This window comes from Zingiber officinale, chromosome 3A (assembly GCF_018446385.1).
Source record: "Zingiber officinale cultivar Zhangliang chromosome 3A, Zo_v1.1, whole genome shotgun sequence".
Classification (NCBI taxonomy): domain Eukaryota; kingdom Viridiplantae; phylum Streptophyta; class Magnoliopsida; order Zingiberales; family Zingiberaceae; genus Zingiber; species Zingiber officinale.
The window spans coordinates 74576800-74586162 of NC_055990.1; the positions used below are offsets into that span (position 1 = coordinate 74576800).

The following is a 9363-nucleotide window of genomic DNA, read 5'->3' on the forward strand; positions in this document are numbered from 1 at the left end:
AAACATGTGGATGTGATTTCCTCTGAATCAAATGATGGTTCTGGCTCAGGCTCAGATGTTGGTGATATCAAAGATGGTGATTCTTGAGACTCAATCATATCTACATGAGTCCCTACACATTGATCCACAACATGCTCAATCCATGCAACTCTTACAACATCTAAGGATTATGTTGACAAAGGAGGTGATTCTTGAGATGCTGCTTCCACAACACAGCTCCCTACACATTGTTCCATATGAACATCATCAACACAAACATCAAAAAACAAACCCACATCAATATCCTCAATAGGAGAATCAACTATAGGAGGATCAATAACTTCACTTGTAGTTTTAAATTGATCTACCACATCACATTCATCATCTGAAAATTTAATGTCACTACAACACCCTGTAAAATTTGGAGGTAGATCTGAAAACTTATTTACAACTGCATTATCTTCACAATCCTCATCTGAAGAGTCTTCATCTTTATACAAATTCAAAAATCTACACTCAACCTTACCAGTGTCACAGAATTTTTTAAAGTCATAGTTCTCATTGACCCCCACTAACCTTTGTGGAAAAGGAACCCTTAGTGAAGGTCTTGGGAAAGGTACTTCTAATTTCTCATATTCCCTTTTAGCTTGTGGAGGAGATTCAACTTGCTTATCTAGTGTTGGTATGATCAATCATTGAGGGAAAGGAACTTGTGGCATTTGGGAACCTCCATGAATAATGGAACTGAGTTCATGTGGTCTTCTATTGTTCTTCTCCTCAATTCTAAACATGTCCTTCTTCAGAAGTTCTTCATGATTTTTTTCAATTCTCAACCCAACATCATCACACTTTTCACTAGATCTTGTCTGCGAAGGAGAGGGATTTTCTTTAAACCAATTTGAAACAATACTTTCAATCTTTGCCCCTAAATGTTTGAACTCCCCATTCTGTGACTTATGATTTTCAAAACTCATAGATGGTTGAGTTACAATTTGTTTGATAGGATCTATAGCATTTATGGCTTGCACTTCTTGAATGTTTGAAGGAGATTTCATCCAATTTATATTCGACCATTCATGGAGGTTCAATGTCACTTGATTAATTAATGTATATACTTCATCTACACTTTTATCCATAAAAGAACCTCCAGCTGATGAATCCAATATACTCTTGTTTGAAAAAGAAATTCCCCCATAGAATATGTGCAGAATCAACCATTTTTCAAAACCATGATGAGGGCATTGTCTTTAAAGACTCTTGAATCTATCCCATGCTTCAAACAATGATTCTCCATATGCCTGAGCAAAATTTGTTATGCAATTCCTCATATACACTGTTCTGCTTGGAGGGAAAAATGATTCAGAAATTGCTTCTCCAATTGTTCCCAACTTGTGATGCTTTGAGTATGGAGAGAATATAACCAATTAAGTCCTTGCTTTATCCTTGATACTAAAAGGAAATGCCATCAATCGAACTGCATCTGCTGACACTCCTTCACATTTTACCATATCACAAATCTCTAAAAATGTTTCAAGATGCAGATAAGGACTTTTTGATACTTCTCCTCCAAATTTGTGACTTTGTATCATAAAAATTAACTCTGGATCTAGTTGAAAACTTTCTACTTCAATTTGAGGTTGCATAATGGGAGATAAAAATCTTGCAAAAAAGGGTGTAGAAAAATTTCTCATGGGTCTGCTTGACATATTAGTGCTCATGGATATTCAAGAAAAAAATATAAAATGAAGAATCAAAGACAAGAAATAAAATGCAATATGAAAAGCAAGAAAGAAAATGCAGAATTTAAATTGCAAGAAAGAAAGTGCATAATGAAAACAAGAAAGAAAAGATAAAAGGAAAAAGACAAATGTCTAGAATAATTCATATGCTAAAGATTGTAAGATATGTTTACAAAAGAAAAGATGAAAGAAACTAGATCAAAAGAGAAAATAGAGAAAAGTTAGATTAGAGTACTAGAAATCAAGAATGCAAAGTTAGAATTAGAATTAGAATTGCAACAAAAAGAATTGTCAAGAATTAGAAAGATATGCAAATGATGAAAACAGAATTCTAAAGATTAGTTTCAATTATGCTAATGAAAAGAAAAGAAAAATTATGTTTAGTCTAACTTAATTGATAATCCCTAATGTTATAGCGCAGCCCCCGGCAACCGCGCCAAAAATTTGTTGTCTCTCCGCAAGTGTACGGAAATATCGTAAGTAATATAAAAGATTATCGTATCCACAGGGATTGGAATAAGCACTAAGAATATCTCAAACGAATTAGCTAGACAACAAATCAATGGATTAACAAAGTCTAGGTGTAACTATGAAAAGTAAAAAAAAGAATGAAAGAATAGGCAACAAGAATAAAGGCAATGATAAGGGTTATTCTAGGAGTTTTGGTTTCTTTGTAAGGTTCTTCAATGTAAACAATCTACCAAATCCTTTTTCTCAATTATCCATCATTTGTAGGAGGTTGTCGGTTCTCTCTTGCAATAGAGAACCGACCTAGGACTGAAATCTATACCTAGATTGATCAATTAGGAATGAATCTATGTTGTCCTTACACGGGATTGCCTATCACGAGCATCCCTCGGAAAATCAACATAAGAATCCATCACTCATCAACCCATCAAGATATAAAAATTAATGCATAAATCTATCTTACCCTCTTGAAATACCTAATTTCCCCTTCTAGATAATCCCTCAAACGTCCTTACACGGGCATGTTCCTGTCAGGAAGATCCCTCCAAAAATCGAATGAAGAATTACCTCTATAAGATTCACAAGATATCCAAACATTCAATCAAGCATGGTAATTAAGCACAATCACAACATTCCACACAAGATCAAATAGATACAAAACAGGACAAAATCATATAAATGGAAAATTGGCATATCCACAAGAGTTTTACATCAAGATTTCCTTACAAATACTCCCTCCATCCTAGAACAAGATATATACTCCATAAATCGAAGAAAGAATCCAAAAGAAACAAATATTACAAGCATTTCTAAACCCTCAAATCCAAGAAAGGAGAGAAAGAAAACTTATCTACGGAGAAGAATGGTCTTCGGATCCAATCCTTCGATCTTGGAGTCAAATCGGTGAAGATCTTTTCTTAGATCGCCCAAAAATCTAGCCAAGAATGGAAGGAATTACCAAATCTTCCTTTTTCCCAAAGGGGAGAAGATCCCCTTTTAAATCAAGGAGGAAAGCTTATGTAGAGGTGAGGTTTGGGCGACACACGACCCCGAGGCACGGCCGTGTGAGGTTCACACGGCCTGCCTCACTTCCCTCTCTGCACAACTCACATGACCGTGTGTGAGACACGGCCGTGGCACACCCAGCATCTGCTATCTTCGCATGGCTGTGTAGATCTACACGGCCATGTCATTCTTCTCTTCTAGAAACCTTAAAAGGCCGTGTAGATCTACACGGCCATGTAAGTCTTCAACACTGGAATGCTAATATGACTGTGTACTACACACGACCTACTCCTGCTGGCTCCATATCTTGACACGACCATGTGAGGTTCACACGGCTGTGGCAACTTCCTTCTCTGTTTCAGCTACATGGGTAGAAATCTTCACACGGCCAGGGCAACCCCCCATGGCATGGCGTGTGAGGTTTAGGAATGATGCCTTCCTCCTTTGCTCTACTTACAGATTTGGCCTTGAACATGAAATCTTCACTAAATTCGACTCCTGTGTATAAAAATTGCACAAATGCAGATCTCCGAACAAAAAGAGTAAATATGCTAAGAGGAAAGCTGGAAGTACAAAAATATGTAGACAAAGCATGTACAAAGTATGTGAATGTGCGTCAAAATATGTATAAAAGTGTATATAATCTACGCACATCAATTTCATGTTGTGTGATAGTCTGCTCCATTGTTGTTGAGCACATCGCTAGTTACATAGATTTGCACACACCACCACTCATTGGTTAGTGGTATATCAGGCAGGTGTGTGGCAGTTATGCTAATAGGCTCCGCTGGTCCGGTGACTCAGCGTGGTAGCCGACAGACAGTTCTGCTCTATTTGGCTTCGCTGGTTTAGTGTAGCAGCGTGGTAGCCGGTAGACGGTTGGACTTTCTTAGGCTCCGTTGGTCCGCTCATGGGTAGTGCGACGCAACGTGGTAGCCGGTAGAGATTCCTCCCCGTCATCGTGTACCGGGAGATGAGAGCATTATGCTCCCCCACTTATGATTTGGGGTAGGAGGATAGGTGTACTCCGACAGCATCTCATCCACTCGGTCACTCATCAGGAGCAGTGATGGCAGAGTGCACGGTTGTCACAACCCTACCCACTCGGTCTCACCATCGTGTGTGAGATGGCTGACTGGTGTCAGGGGTGACCATGTCATTGGCATCATATGCATTGATGTATTTACTAATTGTGTTTGTTGCACTTATATGCTGCATTTGGATGGATGCATATGTTTAACATGCATACAGGATTTATGATACTCTCGGTCTGATGACCTTACTATTCTGATAGGAGGCCCTGGTGAGTACAGTTCTCTTCAGCCTTTTCTATTGTGCATTTCCAGCTTTTGTCCAGGAGACTGTACTCCATAGTTATTACCATTCGTTATAGTTTACTATACATGTCAACTAGGTATCTGCTGAGTTGTTGAACTCACCCCCATAGACACTATCTTTTTCAGGTACCAGGTTGTTTATGGTGTCACTTGGAGTATCCTGCCTGCCGGTCCCCACGTCACATCAAAAGACCTGTCTTTGCTTTTGTTTATTTCTATTTTGGTATATGAGATTTGTGTATTTAGCATTTGTGTTCCGTTTTTGTTTCTAGAGTGTTGTTTTCTTGTGTGTTGTAAACCTAGCCGGCTAGCAATCTTCGTTTTAAGTTTGTATGTGTTGTCCATTGTATTTCTGCTGTGTTTGGTTCTGGTACAGCCGAGTGGGCTGTTAGTTTTACATATAACTGCGTGGTTATATTTTTATTGTATCAACCTAGTAGGCTGCATTTAAACTGCGTGGTTGTGTGTATATTCCAGCCGCATGTGGCTGAGGTATATTGTGTCTGTAGAAATGGTTCAGATTATCACCCGTACAGGGGAGATTTTGTCGAAATTTCTTCAAACAGAGATTCCCCCGGGGCGTGACAATTTATTTGGTATCAGAGCACGGTTGGCGATACTTGTTCGTATATCGTGTTATGGATTTTGAGATTTATCTGATACCAATTTATTGGGTATCAGAGCGAGGTTTACGAGTCTTTTATCCCGTGTTTCAGATTTCTTATTTTAGTTTTCTCGATGTGACTTTTCGAGTTTTGGGAACAGGTAGCAGCAGGACATCTCCAAGCTATAGGAGGTATGTTGGTATATTGTTATCATATACTTCTGTTAGTGTATGCATTGTTGACTATGATAGTTATGACATGTATTAGCACTGTTTATTTAGTACCTGTCTGGTTGTTGTAACACATATTACATGTGATAGGTTAGCCACTGATCTTGGTCAACTTTAATAGAGATAAAGGATTATAGTCTCTGGTGATTTTTCATATCATACCACCAGTAGTTTTAGCTTTTGTTACTGCTAGTTGGTTAGGAGATGGGGGCACATACCAACCTCTGCTATTATTAGCTGGGTAGTGGATAGTATATACATATTCATGTTGACTTAGCCAGTAGAATACCATTTGTATCTTAGTTAATTTCATTAGTAGATAATTGATTTACTCTTGTTACATCGGTCAGAAGAAGTCTAATTTACACTTGTTGATTTGGGTAGTCGTGGATCGATTTACCTTAGTTGCTTGTAGAGGATTAAGGTATTCTTGATTAGTTAGTAGATGACCGATTTAGTTTTATTGGTCCGATCAATAGGGGACCATCATACTCTATTTTTAGAGGTTAAAATCTTTGGGTTATTTGTGCTTAGTCAGGTATCTAGAGCACATATGAGTACATGACTTCTACTGACGTGGAAAAGACTGAAGTAGCCGTATACCATTGTCGGCCTGGTCAGTCTATAGAGGATCGATGTATCATATTCCTTGGGTACTTTAGTCTTAGACTGTATGTACCCAGTTGGATAACTTAGAAGGTAGCATAGGGAATGTCAGGTTGATTGGGTTATATATGTTGATTATTCATATCTATGTTATGTGTACATATGTTTGGAGTATTATGGGAGGTATCTTGTTGATTATATCTGTTCTGTGTGTACACTCGTGTCTATTATAATTTGTTGGAACTATTACATTGATTATACTCTTGGCATAGGTGTATATATGTTAGGTGAGTGTTGTTTGAGGTGTATTGTCGATTATACCTACGTTGATATATGCACACGGGTTCGGAATGTATTTTTGGAGGTATCACGCTGATTTATATCTATGCTATGAGTATGTTTGGTGTGTACTAATTGGAGGATTATGTCGATCATACCTATGTTGTGTGGGCACATGTGCCAGGTGTATTGTGGGTAGCATCATGATGATTCTACTTATGTGGAGTGTCTACATTATATCATTTGTTGTATTACCTTGTCAACTAATTCTCCTAATAGTGGGTGACCCACTACGATGTTGATAGAGTTGACGATGGATTTGATTTGCTTACTGGATTGTGATACCCTTGGTTGCTCACAGTGATATATGGTAGAGTGATTCGTGTAGTCACTAGTTGGATAGTAAGATGTCTTGGTCACATATTTTTCGATTATGGTGGTGGAGCGTTGCTCCCACATGTTATGGATTGGGTGTGGTGGAGCGTTGCTCCCGCATATTTGGATTGTGTGTGGTGGAGCGTTGCTCCCACATATTTTGGATTGTTGTGTTGGAACACTGCTCCCACATAGGTTGTCTTGTTGGTGGTAGAGTGTTGCTCCCACATATATAGTATTTCTTGTGATGGAGCGTTGCTCTCACATTAGATGATTTATTCTTTGGTGATTGTAGTTAGTGATAAGATTTCAGACTTGTTATCGGGGATCTCTGGTTGAGAATGTTTGTTGTACAGACATTATGAGTTTTTGGTAATGCCATTTGGGCTTACCGATGCTCTAGCGGTATTTATGGATTCGATGAACCGCATCGTTATGGAGTATCTAGATCAGTTCGTTGTCGTTTTCATCGATGACATATTGATATACTCGCGTTCCGAGGAGGAACATGCACAATATCTTCGCATAGTCTTGGAGACTCTTCGACAACATCAGCTATATGCGAAGTTTAGCAAGTGTGTCTTCTGGCTATCTTCAGTCAGTTTTCTGGGTCATGTGGTCTCTAGCCGAGGTATTTCGGTAGACCCTCAGAAGATTGAGGCTGTCACCAGTTGGGAGCAGCCGAATTCAGTGCAGGAGATCCGCAGTTCTTGGGACTGGCAGGATATTACAGACCTTTCATCGAGAGTTTCTCCCGTTTAGCTATGCCACAGACATGCCTGACCAAAAAAGGCGTGAAGTTCACTTGGTCAGAAGCCTGTGAGACCAGCTTTCAAAAGCTGAAGTGGAGATTTATGTTAGCTCTAGTTTTGGTTTTGTCTTATGGAGAGGATGGATTTGTACTATACACCGATGCTTCTCCACAGGGTTTGTGCGCTGTTCTGATGCAGCACGGCAGAGTAGTCTCCTATGCTTCTCGTCAGTTGAAGGAGCATGAGAAGAACTACCTAGTACATGATTAGAGCTAGCCGCCATCATCTTTGCTTTGAAGATTTGGCGGCATCATCGGTACGATATTACCTTTGAGATTCTTACGGACCATAAGAGTCTCAAATACCTGTTCACTCAGAAGGAACTCAATCTCCGACAGAGGAGATGGATGGAGTTCCTGAAGGATTATGATTGTACCATTAGCTACCACCCGGGAAAAGCTAATGTGGTTGCCGATGCACTCAGCAGGAAGTCCAGAGGGACATTGGCTTGCCATCGAGTTTCAGTCACAGACTTGGTTCAGGGTTTTGCTGAGTTAGGCCTTGAGGAGCAGGGTATTCTGGTTACCATGATTGCTCAGTCGTCGATCAGGACAAGGATCCGAGAGGCCCAGGCTGGTTATCAGAATTTACAGTTTATTGGCATCCAGATAGCTTTCGAGCAGCAGACTGAGTTCACACCAAATGAGGAGGGTATTATATATTTTCGAGGCCACTTATGCGTACCTCCATCTCATCCAGTCAGGGAGGAGCTACTTCAAAAGGCTTATCGCTCCAGATTTGCTATCCACCCAAGCGGGACCCACACGCATCGGGATTTGAGGCGTTCCTATTGGTGGAACGACATGAAGAAAGACATCGTGGAATTCGTAGCGAGATGTCTTGTCTGTCAACAGGTGAAGGCTGAACACGAGAGACCTGCTGGATTACTTCAGTGGATTCCTATTCCTGAGTGGAAATGGGAAAACATCACCATGGACTTTGTGGTGGGTTTACCTAGGACACGACGAGGCCATGACGCGATTTGGATAATTGTTGATCGATTAACCAAATCCGCACACTTCTTAGCGATCCGGAAGATTGATTCCCTAGATCGATTGACAGATCCGTATTACCGAGAGATCATCAGATTACATGGTGTTCCTTTGAGTATCATTTCGGATAAAGACTCTCGTTTCACGTCTCGATTCTAGCAGAGTCTACAGTAGGCCTTGGGCACTCAGGTCCGTTTTAGTACAGCTTTCCATCCGCAGACAGATGGACAGTCAGAGCGGACCATTCAGACTCTAGAGGACTTGCTGAGGTCATGTGTATTGGATTTTAGAGGCAGTTAGGAGGACCATTTGCAATTGGTAGAATTTGCCTACAACAACAGCTTTCATTTGGCTATCCAGGTGGCACCGTTTGAAGCATTGTATGGTAGGCCTTGTCAGACACCCACCCTCTGGGATGAGGTTGGGGAGGCCCAGTTGTTGGGACCTCATAGAGCTTAGCATGAGGCAGAGTTGGTCCGTACTATCAGATGGAGGATGTCAGAGGCACAGACCCCTGGAGTTCTCTACTGGCGACCATGTATTTCTGCTAGTTTCACCCACGAAAGGGGTGAAGAGATTTGGCCTCAGAGGTAAGCTAGCTCCGTGGTACATTGGCCCTTTCCAGATCCTGGAGAGGATTGGAGTAGTAGCTTATCGATTGGCACTACCACCGTCCCTGGCAGGCGTCCACGACGTATTCCACGTATCTATTTTGAGGAGATATGTACCTGACCCAACACATGCTGACAGATATCTCAGTTCTCGTTTAGCCTGACGTCACTTATGAGGAGGTTCCAGTACGGATTCTAGACCGGAAAGAGCATCAGTTGCGGAACAAGACTATCCGACTGGTTAAAGTCTGATGGCAGCATCATTCGGACGAGGAAGCTACCTGGGAGCTCAAGGATACTATCCGAGCTCGATACCCCCACCTTT

The 9363-nt window shown here is 40.7% G+C and overlaps 1 non-coding gene across 1 annotated transcript; it reads left to right on the plus strand.

The window, feature by feature from the left end:
* Positions 1-1203: 1203 nt before the first annotated feature.
* Positions 1204-1309, plus strand: LOC122054310. Its single transcript, XR_006132638.1, has one exon. It is a non-coding gene; the product is annotated as a small nucleolar RNA R71 (small nucleolar RNA).
* Positions 1310-9363: the final 8054 nt, after the last annotated feature.